The following is a 14,809-nucleotide window of genomic DNA, read 5'->3' as shown; positions in this document are numbered from 1 at the left end:
GATCCGGATCAGTCTTTGCCATTTGATAAAACACCCCATTGTAAATCCCTGAGTCAAATTGCATGAGATTTGCACAATTCCCCCATATTGTGATTTCCACCATAAATATTAGTCCCATATTTATTTTACCTATATTTTAAGATTCCTTGACCATGAAAACATACCATTAGCAACTGGATTCATAATTATATCCTTATTAGTTCAGTAGTTATTCACGAAAATCACATTTCTCGTAATGGCGGTTTTCTTCTGGATCTAGCTCCTTAAGTATTAAAGCTACATGAAATCCGGTGGCATACTCCCGATGCGGAACTGACTGAGCTACACGATGGCGCTTGTCAGAAATTTCTACCTTTAATATTAAAGGCACAGTAGGCCAAAAAGTAAGGGCACCCCCATTTTTTATATAAATTGAGATAAAATCCACCTTCTGGATCAGATCCGGATCAGCCTTTGAAATGTGATAGAGGACCCCATTGTCAATTCCTGAGTTAAATTTCATGAGTTTTGGTCAATAATTAAGCGAGATATTGGGAAACGAAAATTTTGGCCCCATTTACCACAATGTTAACGAAAATTTCAAAGTGATCCAGAATCCAGGATTTCTTCCGGATCACCCCCAAAAGTTAATCATTTCTTCCTTATCCCATTTCCAACAAACCCTGAAAATTTCATCAAAATCTGTCCATAACTTTTTGGGTTATGTTGCACACTAACGGACAGACAAACAGACAGACAAACAAACCCTGGCAAAAACATAACCTCCTTGGCGGAGGTAATAATAATGCCTCTGTGTACATGTGTATGTGTCCGAGGAGTCACACAAAATCCGGAAAGAGCTGACTGCTGCAGTTTGCCACACTTTTAGATATTTGGTTAAGGAAGAGAGTAGTGAAAACATCAAGTTGATAGGACCAGTATTTTGGGAGATACTAGTAATTTTGTAATACAATAGCCTCGCAATCATGTTGCTATGGCCAGAATGCTTTGGCGGTGACTGCTGGACTAATGCGGTACAGCATGCACGAATACACAATAGCATAAAAACTACCACATCTAGAGTCCATGGATCCCCACAGGTCAACACACTAGTTTACTTATAAGTCTCATTTAGTCCAACTTAACCCTTTCATGCACAGTGGTCACTACAGTGGACAGCTATTCTACTGCTGTTTTGTTCATGGATTTTGTTATTTTAGTTCCATATCTGCCAACACAGTGGACGCTCATGCATCATCCCATACATTGCAGTTCATATAATTACTGTAACTTTGCTGTTCTTCATAAACTTGATCTACACTAACATGTTTGAATGTAAATCTGTTGCTTGTTGTTGTTATTAGACTGGAATTAACAGTTTTATGGGTTAAAAAAAAAGCTCTCTTTTTTTTTTTTTTTACACATTATCTCCATGGAGTGAGTAATGACCAGTATTAGAGTATGTTAAAATGTAAGAAAACATCAGATTAGCTGCATTAAAAATGTTTTTATTTCATAGTTTTCACACAGTATATCAGTAAAGACGTTTCTTCGCTTCAAAAATTAAATGCATGGTGTCCAGCTGAATGGACATTTTTGCATCTCCATGAAAAATAGGTTAAAAAAAAAGTCAATCGCATTGATATTTTAATGCCTAGAGCAGGGGTGTCAAATTCATTTTAGTTCAGGGGCCACATTCAGCCCGATATGATCTCCAGTGGGCCGAACCAGTAAAATAATAACAGTGAGAAAAAGTCAAATTAAATTATGATAATGTCAGCATCTACAAAAATCTGAATAACTTGAACAACTGAAAACATCTTAGGAAAAACAAGTCCAAATTTAACAATATATAATTATTATTAGATGTTTTTTGCTTGATTCAAGATTTTTTTTTGCTTAATTCAAGATTTTTTTTTTTTTTTGCTTGATTAAAGATTTTTTTGGCTTAATTCTAGTTTTTTTTTTTTCTACTTAATTCAAGATTTTTTTTGGTCTTAATTCCAGATTTTTTTGGCTTAATTCAAGATTTTTTTTTTTTTTAATTTAATTCATGATTTTTTTTTTTTTTTTTTGCTTTATTCAAGATTTTTTTTTTTTTTTTTTTTGCTTAATTCAAGAATTTTTTTGCTTAATTCAAGATTTTTTTTAACATCTACAAAAATCTGAATAACACAAAAAACTGGAAACATCTTAAGAAAAACAAGTCCAATTTTAACAATATTCTGCCTCATGTTATCAGTTTATCATTTACACAAGTGCATTACAACTTACATTACAATTACAAATGCATGAAACATTTAATAACAGGCAGAATATTGGTAAAATTGCATTGACTTATCTTAACACATTTCAGGTTTTTTAACATTTTTTGTAAAATAACAGTTTTTAATATAAGGCTTTCCATGTAATTTTACTTTTTTACACTAAAACAAAGATAAAATTGGCTGTTTTCATTATTTATAGGTTTAATATGATAGTATTTTACTGGTTCTGACCAACTTGATATCTAATTGGTCTGTATGTGGTATCTGAATTAAAATGATTTTGACATCCTTGAATATCTTCAGTGTAATTTTTGTATTTCACAAATTCATCCCACGGGCCAGATTTGGCCCCCGGGCCGCATGTTTGACATCTGTGGTCTAGAGAAATAAAAACACTCAGGAAACAAAATCTTCATTTAGGCTATCATAATTCATGCATGAAAGGGTTAATAGGGATGCAAATTATCACTTAATTCATTAATCATTAGTTGGTTGACCTTATCAATCAATTAATGATTAATTGATAAGCGGCGATTTTCCTGAGAACCTGAGTTTCTCTTTCAACAGGGTCCATATGAAAATAAGCTAAATATTGTTAAATATACTTCATGAAAAAAGCAAGTCATATTCCTTAATGACTGATTTATTGTACCATTGCATACAGTACAGGCAATGACATTTATGGAGTAGAATTAAATAAATTTTGCAGAGAAAGTCAATAAAATAAATGGATCTGAAGAGGGGCAGTTTAGAAGAAATGGGCATTTCTGACTTTGCATCACTACCAGACACGATGGAGCGAGCTTTCAGTGGAGATGCCCCAATTAGCCAAAATGACCTGATATTGTTTATTCTTATACCGTTAGTGAAAGTAGTCTGTGTTTCAGGAAGTTTCAGTTTTTCCCTTTGCTTTTCTCCAAATCTACCATCTTCAGAACAACAGAGAACAGACAAATGTGTCACGTCCCAGATGACCTGTCCACTATTTATATACAGTCTGTGTTTGCATAAAAACAAATACACAAAATAATTGCATTTACCTAAAAATAATTGTGATAAGGTGATTACGTAATCATCATGGCAGACCTAATGATTTGTGTTATCTCCCCAAAAACACATGCAAATCCTGTTGAGCAGAACCAGATCACACAGTAATATACCCCCAGACCATGGATTTGTATTGATATAGATGCATGGGTTTCTATTTATGGGTTTTTTATTCATTATAATGTGACATTTTTCCAACCAAACAAACAAACCATGATTTGCAGGCATATAATGCAATGAAAAGCTAGTGACTGACCCTGATTCAAAACCACATATGCAGACTATGGGAAGCATACATAAAAACCTCTCATCCTCTCTCCATCATCACCGTCACTACCTGGAACTGTTTCTGTGTAAGTGCAAAAAAACAAAGAAAAGCCATGAAAGCGTGACTGCCTTTCAACGGGCCTCGGTGCTGATCATCTCACTAAAGCAGCTCTTCTCTTCCCACTCAGTACCCACTTCCCACTCACAGCTCCTAGCAGCCTGCACTCACATGTACATCCACCCACACAGCCATTTCATCTGCAGAGGTAACAGTCATTCTTTCTGTCTCCTATTGTAAATGTTTCTTTTTCTCTCCCTGACAGGTCTCAAACTGTTAGGATTAATGAATGTGCTTCTTTCTGGACTGCCGCTGTAGACGGTTTTTTAGCAAGTTTTGTGTTTATTCATAGGCCGGAAGCTACAGCGTTCTATTTGGAAAAATAATGCTTTTTTTTTTTTTTCCCCTGTCGTCATTCTACCAACAATGATGGAAGCCAGAACTACACTCATGTCTGTTTTTTATTGGTGAATCCATAAAAAAACAAGTGGTTGTTTTTTTTGTATTTTTAAAGGTTGTGTGGTTTGGTGCATTTTTGGCACTAAAGATGATGTAACTGAAAGAGGAAGATTCTAAACTCAACCATTTCACCAGTAATAAGAAAGTAACACTTAATCTGTGCTTAAACTAATTAGTCTAAATGTGGGTGAGTAATATTTTTTCTTGTGACCGAGCATAGCAGAAGGCTACTTTTTAACTTTAGTGTCAATGATTTGAAGAAGAAAATATATACTGAACAAAAATATAAACGCACCACTTTTGTTTTTGCTCCCATTTTTCATGAGCTGAACTCAAAGATCTAAAACTTTTTCTGTGTACACATAAAGTTTATTTCTCTCAAATATTGTTCACAAATCTGTCTAAATTCGTGTTAGTGAACACTTCTTCTTTGCTGAGATAATCCATCCACCTCACAGGTGTGGCATATCAAGATGCTGATTAGACAGCATGATTTTTGCACAGGTGTGCCTTAGGCTGGCCACAATAAAAGGCCACTCCAAAATGTGCAGTTTTATCACACAGCACAATACCACAGATGTCACAAGTTTTGAGGGAATATGCAGTTGGCATGCTGACTTCAGGAATCTCCACCAGAGCTTTTGCCTGTGAATTGAATGTTCATTTCTCTACCATAAGCCATCTCCAAAGCTGTTTCAGAGAATTCATGAAGAAGACTGTGCGAGGAAAATGGTGGTCACACCAAATACTGACTGGTTTTCTGACCCCCCTGGACCACCCAGTACAGTAAAAGTGCACATTTTAGAGTGGCCTTTTATTGTGGCCAGCCTAAGTCACACCTGTGCAATAATCCTGCTGTCTAATCAGCATCTTGATATGCCACACCTGTGAGATGGATGGATTATCTCAGCAAAGGACAAAGGAGAAGTGCTCACTAACACAGATTTAGACAAATTTATGAACAATATTTGAGAGAAATAGGCCTTTTGTGTACATAGAAAAAGTTTTAGATCTTTGAGTTCAGCTCATGAAAAATGGGAGCAAAAACAAAAGTGGTGCGTTTATATTTTTGTTCAGTGTATATAAAAGGTGCATTTGTGTATATTTTCTTCTTCAAATCATTGACACTAAAGTTAAAAAGTTGCCTTCTGCTATGCTCAGTCACAAGAAATATATACTGGAAATATATACAAGAAAGATATACTGTTAATTGGTTAATCTAAATTGCCCATAGGTGTGAATGTGAGAGTGATTATTTGTCTCTACATGTCAGCCCTGTGATGAACTGGTGAAATGTCCAGGGTGTACCCCGCCTTCGCCCATAAGTAGCTGGGATAGGCTCCAAGCGACCCCCGTGACCCTAGTGAGGATAAAGCAGGTTCAGATAATGAATGAATGAATGAATGAATGTATTTGTGTTCGGCTACATGTCAGAAATGAATTAACTAATAAAATATATGAAGCTTATTTGCTACTAATGGTTCTTCAAATAAGAAATATAACAACCTACAGCCTTAGAACAGCTTTTTGCCATAACTAAACTATTGTAGATGAGACAGTCATCCAGACAATCTTTTAACTTAACAACTATTAGATGCAAATTTCATGAGGTGTATTGTTGTGAAGATCAAGTGTGTGCAGTGCTTTGTTATCAAAAGTGTGTAAAAGCACACTTTTCCATTGTATCTGACAGTTTACAGAAATACAAAAATTCTGGTAAGAGGTGAAACAATGTATCCAAGATATTCAACAGATCCAAGTACCTTAGTACCACAGCTGTTCATATTGGGTTTACATCCTGGTAATTCAAAGATTAAAAAAAAAAAATCAACAAATATTTGTAGATTTAAGAATATTACTGGCAAAAAGAGTAACAGCCCTCTACTGGAGAAACATCAAAAGACCAAGAGTAGGTAGGTAGCTGTCTGAGCTATATACAACTCTCCCTTTAGAGAAAATGACTTATACACTAAAACATCAACAATATCATTTTCATCAAATCTGAGACCTGTTCATTACGTACATAGCAAGAACAGACATGACACATATGATGGAAATATAACATGTAAACAGTAATCCTCTGCAGTGTTCAATTCAACAGACATGCCCTGTTTTAATTTACTTTTTTTTTTTATCCTTTTTTTTATGATTTACTAATAGAGCTGCATAATATATCATTGGAGCATCGTCGTCGCGATGTGCATGTGCACAGTAGTCACACTGAAGGTAAGGTTTTGTCGTCCTGAACCCTCAAATGACAGTTTACAAAGCTTCAGGAGGTAGGGAAAAGCTAAATGAGCATTAAGTTTGAGCATTAAGTTTCACTTTCACCTCCACAGACAGCACAGTCCGCATCGCCCCGTACCCCCATAATATTATAAATTAGACGGAAACCGGTCCAGCCCCCCCAGATTACACACCACCACAACAACAGATCAATTCCATAGGAAACACTGCAACGTTGAAGAATGAGCAAAAAGAAAAAAAAAAAAAAAAATCACTGAAAACGAAGACTTGGCACCAAAAAGAAAAGCAACATCAGTTATCTAGAATTATTTTGGCTATAAGAAGGATGATACTGAAACACGTGTTGGTAGTGCCTTGTACCTGTTGCCAGAACGAGAGGAAACACAACTGACCATTTATGTCAGCACCACACAGCTATTATATCCTCCTGAGTAGTTTTTTCATATCGCAATATACGTATATCGCAGGGTTAAAAAAAAAAAATTGCAATATCAGTTTTTTCCAATATCGTGCAGCCCTATTTACTAACTTGATCCCCAACCAAGAAAACAAATACAGGTGGGGGGTGAGGATAGAAGTGGGATTGTTTTGATTTGTTTGTTTAACATATGTAATTGTGCTTTTTTTGTTATGTGTGAAAATAATAAAAAGAATGTTGCTGAACAAAAAAAAAAGGCTGTAAATGTTGCATATTTACCTGTTTATGCCGTTTGGGGTTCCAGATGAGTCACGCTGGATACAAAAAGATCTGTCCTCTCTCCTAAATCACACAGGTTTGAAGACTGTCCGATACTGAGAGTCAAGAGGCCGAATGCCTCCTGGTCACACCTGGAAATCGAAAGGAAATGAAGATTTTTACTAAATTATACAAATATGTGTGTGTGAGCGTGTATTCTCTAGTCGTCTACTCATTACAACAGATGAAAAGCCCCAACACACAACTTTTATGAATCATTAAAATACATTGTGAGGGTGGTTTGTTTGTTTATTTGTATAATTTTGCTTTGGAGTTGATTTGCTTTCAGACTCCTACATACATCTGTTGTTTGCGTATCAAAAGGATGTATGGTGATGTGATGGAGCACTGAATGATACGTGTTTAGCTACAACACTACAAGCAACACTAAAGTTAACTCTGACACTCGGTTTTTCTTATTAAGTCCAATAAATGTGTTGATTTTAGATGCTGTATCAGTTTACTGGTCCTGGTTACAAGCTCTGCACTGAGTCATCCCATTAACACTACAGTTGTGGGCTAAAGTTTGTCAGTGTCACATAATTTTTTGGTTTCTGTGGCATGTTGAAGAACAATTTTTATTTATTTATTTATTTTCACAGTTATGACCTCCACCAGGATGTATTGTGATCGCTTTGCTTTGTGTGTTTGCATGCATGTGTGCTTGTTTGTTTGTTAGCAATATAACTCAAAAAGTTGCGGATGGATTTTCAGGAAATTTTCAGGAAATGTTGATACTGGCACAAGGAAGAAATGATTAAATTTTGGTGGTGATCGGGGGTGGGGGGGCCACGGGGGCCCATTGATCTGCTTTGGTGGAGGTCTGCGCTCTCCGAGTGCTTTTCTTGTTTTTTTATTGAGTTTTTTACAGCAGTCGTGCAAAAAAATATCTAAACAATAGGAATTACTGTTTTTATACAGAACAGAACATATACAAAACACACAAACAACAAAATAAAACAATCAAATTAAAATCAAGTCAAATTAACCCCTTCATGCATACTGGTCACTACAGTGGACAGCTACTCTACAGCTGTTCTCTTGTATACATGGATTTTGTTGTTCTTTTCTTTTTTTTTTTTTCTTTTTTTTTTAACACATATCTTTATTAAAGTTTTAATACACTACAAATCTTTTCTGACATGAATTGGTAATATTATGTAGCTCTCTCTTGAGCATAAACCCCCAGAATCATAAGCCCTCCTCATAGTTTTCACACAATTTATCAGTAAATATATGTTTCTGTGCGTCAAAAATTAAACGTGTGGTGTCCAGCTGAGTGGACATTTTTGCAACTTCATGAAAAATAGGTTCATAAGAATTTTTTTTTTCATTTTTTTTTATGCTTTTTTTTTTTCAGAACAACATTTTCAATTGCATTGTTTTTTTCATGCCTAAAGAGGAATAAAAACACTCAGGAAAATATTTTGATTAAGGTTCTCATAATTCGTGCATGAAAGGGTTAACACTGAGCCATAAAGCGTCATAGTGTTCAGAGAGGTGTGCTTACTAGAACCTATATTACAAAACATGACCCTTCCGGAACAGAAAATTACATAAGTAGACCGCAATGGTTACATACATCATAATATAAGAAAGAAAAACCTCTACAGCCAAATCAGGGAGGTATGTCATAATACATCACACTTCTATAGCGCTTTTTTAGACACTCAAAGATGCTTCACAAACAATCAAACAAAAAGAACAGAGAAAAAAGAAAGAGGCTCAAGATAATGCAAGTTTGAACAGGTGAGTTTTCAGTAGTGATTTGGAGTTTTGTATTGAGTCTGAGTCATCAAATTGTAAAGTTTGAACACAGTCAAAAAAAGGTTGCCAGACAATAAAGAATTTAGCCGTAGAGCCACATAGTTTGGGTAAATTGAATCTTTTCCAATCTACTAAAATGGAGAGCATCTTTGATCCAGGTTTCAAAGTTTGGAGAGAGTGGAGATTTCCAAAATAACAATATCCTACGCCTCGCTAATAATGAAAGAAATGCAATAAAATCTGCTTGAGGGTTCTGAACAGAGCTACTAATGGATCGGGATGAACAGACAAATGAAGAGTCTCTGATAGGGCCAAAAAAATCTGAGATCAATAGGACTTAAGTGATTAGCATGACCAATACATATGAATTTGTGAAGTGTCTGCTTGATGACACCGGTCACACTTAGAAGAACAATTATAGGAGCCAGACTACCATTCTGCTGTTAGGACGCTGGACAAGACAAGTGGAAAAAAAAACAAACAAACAAAAAAAAAAAAGAAGAACAATTATAAACATTTTCAAGTTTCAAGAGACTTTTACCGGCAAATAAATCACATTTATGCAGACAATAGTCGATTTCTGTCACTGCCATAGCTTTTGTTTTGTCATAACTTATTATTGCAGAAACAGATGAACAAAAAATGATGGAATACCTGCAGGATAAGAAGTGCAGTTCTATTTCAGATCTACTGTTAAATTTGCTGAAGTGCCAGAAGTCCTAGTAACGCTCTGTTCAGCGTTCAGCATTCACAATGATATTCTCCCTCCAGCAACATTGGTAGCAGTAGATCAGAGCATTATTTTGAACAGGAAATAATTTAATTGCTTAAAAGATGAAAGTGTGAGTCGTGTGCCAATACATGGAAGAATAAGAGCCATATACAACAAGTGCTTTTAAGCAGATTACTTGCAAGAGTCTCAACATTTTAATTTGAGTAAAGAATTGTTAAAGCAACACTGGGACAGACACACTTAACTATTGTTTTCCTAAATAGTAGCAAGCAATTATCTTATTTGCCAGAAGACATAATCTCTTGTACATCTTAAAATAGATATAAGATTTGATTAATTGCCATAAGCCTGTAGAAGTTCCTCTTTGTACCGTATTTTGTCCAAACCAATAAGTTAATGCATGGACAGTCAGTGAGTGGACTGGTAACAGTGAGACAAGTCATGTGTGAAAAACAACATAGTAACAAGATTTTTTGCATTAATAGCAAAAAATAAATAAATCATCAAACATTTTTACAGCCAGTCATAATGTTAGCTACTTGACCCCTGTGCTAACTACCACTAGTTTTATAATGACTAAAAACCAAATGGTCAATTTCAACTTTTTTCGTTTTTGTCGGCCAAAAATATAAATAAACAAGTGGTACCAGGCACAACAAACCCCGCCCCTCGCAAGTATTTTAGTTTATTTTGGAATCGATCCAGATGATGTCATCATGTCTATGCATGTGGTGATGTGCCAAGTTTGAAATAAATTGAAAAAAAATTGATGTTTTTAACAGACATTTGAAATTTCGCCCATTATAAGTAAATGGGAGAAAAAAAAGATTTTAAAAATTTATAAAAAATTGAAACTTTGACCTACTTTTCCCAAAATGCAATGACATCTATTCTGGGTCACTGGCAATCTATAAACCCCATTAGGTAAGAATTCAACCAATCGTTTTGCTGCTAGAGTGCTAACAAGCAAAGAAACAACTACCCCTTGCTTCCCCTTCGGCAGGGTGTGGTAATAAAATGATCACAATATATTCACATGATAAACATATCACAATAATAAGATTATTTAACTACTTTTGTGGCAGTTCCCAAATTAATTTTTCTCTCTATCTAACTTTTCTCAAGTTATTTATCACCATTTATTATAATACTATCCTCTATATTTTGCATTTTTTTCAATGAAAATCTGGTATTTTTCCATATTTAATTCACTGATCATGTAGATATTCATAAAAGCTCAAACTGAAGTTCATTGTCATAATATCAGAAACAGAGAAAAATGACGAAAACATGACTTTTTCAACAAAATATATCATTAACTGAACATAATCCCAGTGTGTCCATCCACTGTCATTGATCCAACTCCATGGGTTTTACAGGTGAATCAATGTTGTAGAAGATGGCGGTGTTTCCATGGTAACTACGGAGCCTCTGAACATCCAAATGGGTCATATCTAATCACCATGAAAAGATGAAAAACTGCAATTTACACCAATTTTTTTACATGAATTGATAGGATTAGTGGATCCACAGGTATTATACAGTTTAGATCAGTTGATTTATTGGTCACCTGTGTCTGTTTGGGTCTTTATGGGTTAAATAATGTAAAATAATACTTATCCATGAAGAACTGATGATGATTATGATATGTTTCTTTCTTTTTTTTTTTTTTTTTTTTTAAATCTATGTAGGATTAAGACAAAAGCAATGATGTCTCTTGTGTCAAAACACCTACGGTCTGAGTCATCCTATATTTAAATGCAGAATAAAAATGTTTTCAGTTTTCTTTTTCTCTTTTCACTGTCACCTCCAGCAGTGCCACAGCTGTGAAGCAGTTTTCATCTCATCTTTTCTGTGATTTTATTTATCTAAAATGCAGCTGCCATTGACTGCCTCTTAAATACATACATTTCTGAGGGACAAAATACAAGTTTTGTAATAAGCATAATTTGGACTTTACAAGATGAAGATGACTCAGTAATAGCACGGTCAGTACCTCTTTACCAATATATCTAATAATACAGTAATTGTACGTCTTTATTAGTGAGGAGCTTAAGTGCTGATGGAGGCTGCTGCTTTTCTACTGCATCAAAGCTGAGTGAGTCAGCAGCACCACAAGCTATAACAATAAGTGGCTTTTTCCCCCCTTATAATCCAGCGAATAAAAAGAAAAAGTGGGAGTTTTAGAGGGAAGCGTAAAAAAAAGCTTGCTACCCTGAGCTGTTAATATGATTGATTAAAAAGTTCAGCAGAGTCACTGAATTACCATTTTCTTTCTTTTCACTCCTTCCATGTGTAAATGAATCTGAATTGAAACCAGGCTATTGCAGCACATTTCAATGCACTGAAATATACACAACTGAAAAACAGATAACTTCTCATAAAGACTCCCACTGTTATGTAAAGCATCATAATCAAGGGCAAGGACCTCAGCACCAAAATAAAGCCAATGTGGAAATATCTTAACCCATAAAGACCCTGGGCTAGTTTTATGGCAGTTCTCAAATGATTTTGTCTCTCTATTTAACCTTTCTTAAAGGGGTCATATTTTGCTAAACCCACTTTTATTAGTCTTTGGTTCATTTATTTGTGTATTTGGACCCTAATAGTTCATAAAGTTTGAATTTGAACCCTCCAGGTGCTGCAAAGCTATCTTTATATTCATTCCGGCAAAAATCGAGTGGATTTCTACAACCTGTTTTAATTCCTTCTTAATTTGTTGCATTTTATAACTAGTCACAACATTTGCACATATAAGGTCAAGACTTCCGATGAACATTTCTCCGAGTACGACATAATTGTTTATCAGCAGCAGCAGTTGTTGTAGTAAAAACTGAAAATATGTCCAAACATCGAGGCGTTTACCTAAAATGTTGAGTTGTCGGTTGTATTAACAAACACAAGCGGCTGAATGGAACAGAGCAGCACGGTCAACAACCTGGAGGGGGCGGGGCGTGAAGTGGTTAATTTGCGTTTAAAGGGCCAGCACTCAAAATGACCTTTCTGGTGTCGTTACTCAGAAATAGGGTTGAAGATGGACCTGTGGAGTTGAATTAAAGAAGAATTCAGACCCAAACATAGCATTTACAGTTTATATAGACCACAAGGAAATGTTTTAAAATGCATAGTTTCATTTAAAAAAACAAAATCTCACTCCTTTAAGTGATTTATCACCATTTACTATAATACTACCCTCTCTATTTTTCATTTTCAGTGTAAATCAGGTATTTTCCCCTGTATTTAATTTAATAATCATGTAGATGTTCATGAAAACTCAGAGTAAATTCAATGGTTATTATTTTACAACAAAGAAAACTGAAGAAAAAGTGACTTTTTCCAGCAAGGATATCAATGACTGAAGATAAAAACGAGAATCAACAACTTCTGTCATTTGTCAGACTCCATGGGTTTTACTGGTGAATCAATGTTGTAGAAGATGACAGTGTTTCCATGGTAATTACAGAGCTTCTGAACATCCAAATGGGTCATATCTGATGACCATGAAAAGATAAACTGTATTTTATGCCAATTATTTACATGTATTGTTAGGATTAGTGGATCAACAGGCGTTAAACAGTTTAGATCAGTAGGTGATTTTGGTCGCTGGTGGATGTTTGGGTCTTTATGGGTTAAAGTTATAACACAGCAACTGGGATTGGGTCTGATCCAATAGGTTTACACTAGACTTCAGTCATTTTTTATGTGTATTATTTGGAAAATCTGACAAATTATTTGGTGGTCCATCTGACCTCGGCTGAATTGTCTGTACTAAAAATACTCAAATTTTGTTCTGCTTCACTTTATCAGTCAACATTTGCAGAGATCGGATATTGTGCTATGATTGGTAGAGGTTTAGAACTGCAGCTGGATCATTCCAAAAAGATAATTATCCTGAATTTTTCATTTGTGCTGTGTGCCATCTTCATTGACTCTTAACTACTAACATATATTCTGATATTTACACATCTGAACAAGTCTCACAAGTGTTCCCTGTATTATGACACCAGAATTATTTAAATGTACCTTGTGGTTGCAGAGATATACTCTTTTTTTCTTTTTTATAGGTTAGGAAATTTCGAGCAGAGGCCTAAAAAATAACTCTGTTTTTAAAAGGTTAAAGTTTTCCTCCATCCATCACATGTCAGGGGAAAAAATGCTTTAATGCAACTCATTTTAGTTCAGGGGTGACATACAGCTCAGCATGATCTCAAGTGAGTAAGACCAGTAAAAAAAACAACTCCGGAATTTTTCTCCGTTTTGGTGCAAAAAAGGAAAATTAAATTATGAGAATGTTCACATTTATAAAGCATCCTTACACACAAAAATGTGAATAACCTGAAAAACCTAAAGCTTTTTTTTTTTTTTTTTTTTTTAGAAAAATACGTGCAATTTTAACAATATTATACATCAACTTATCATTTACACATGTGCATTTCAACTTACAGATCAGAGTGGGTCTACAAAGGCACAAAACATTTAGTAACAGGAATTAGATTGTTGAATTTTGGAGTTTGGCATTTGAAAGTGAAATGAGTTGGACACCCTTGAGTGTTAATATCTTCAGTGTAATTTTTGCACTTTGCAAAATTCATCCCACAGGCCAAATTGGAACATTTAGTCGACATCCCTGCTTTAATATATGCTATGTCAGGTTTCAGTCACCTGCCAAGTCAGACCTTGAGAGTTTTGGTTTATTTCGTATTTACTAGATGTGCTTAATAGGTTCCACTTGCAAGATTGTAAATTATTTTTTACTAAGTTCGTAGTGAAATGTAACTTTTTTTGTCAGAAAAACAGCACTTAGAATCACCTCACTTTTGACCCTTTTTGTCCAAATATAGTCACTTCTCGCTCCAAAAACCAACATGGCCACTACTAAATCGCAAACCACTGGAGTACAGAAATCCTCAGCTCACTAATGATTAAAACATTTAAATCCAGCGTACAGGTTAAAATTTCTTGAATAAAAATTCTCTGTATTGCATGATGCAAGCATGATGTTAAATAGAAAGACATCATTTTTACAATATCTTAAGTTACAAATAATAGATTCAGAGTAGGGCTAGGCCGATATATCTGGCAGATATATTGATTTTTTTTTCAATATCAGCTATTGGCCTTAATTTTTTTTTGAAAGCTGATATTTGATCAGGAGCAAAAATGTTACAAGACATTTGATCAGGTACCTGTGTGGGCTGCACTTGAAGTTCAATAAATGTTAAAAGAGTACTATGTGTACGTGTATTAAT

General features: G+C 34.9%; 1 protein-coding gene across 1 annotated transcript in view; it reads right to left on the bottom strand.

Annotated features, from left to right (window-relative positions):
* map2 (microtubule-associated protein 2) overlaps positions 1-14,809 on the bottom strand; it is a 222,421-nt gene that overhangs the window by 113,682 nt on the left and 93,930 nt on the right. Inside the window, exon 3 of the mRNA XM_030125520.1 lies at positions 7,022-7,152. The gene's annotated coding sequence lies outside the window, so the exon portion shown is untranslated. The remainder of the gene's footprint in view (positions 1-7,021; positions 7,153-14,809) is intronic.

This window comes from Sphaeramia orbicularis, chromosome 21 (assembly GCF_902148855.1).
Source record: "Sphaeramia orbicularis chromosome 21, fSphaOr1.1, whole genome shotgun sequence".
In the NCBI taxonomy this organism is placed as follows: Eukaryota; Metazoa; Chordata; class Actinopteri; order Kurtiformes; family Apogonidae; genus Sphaeramia; species Sphaeramia orbicularis.
This window is presented reverse-complemented; position numbering and strand designations above follow the sequence as displayed.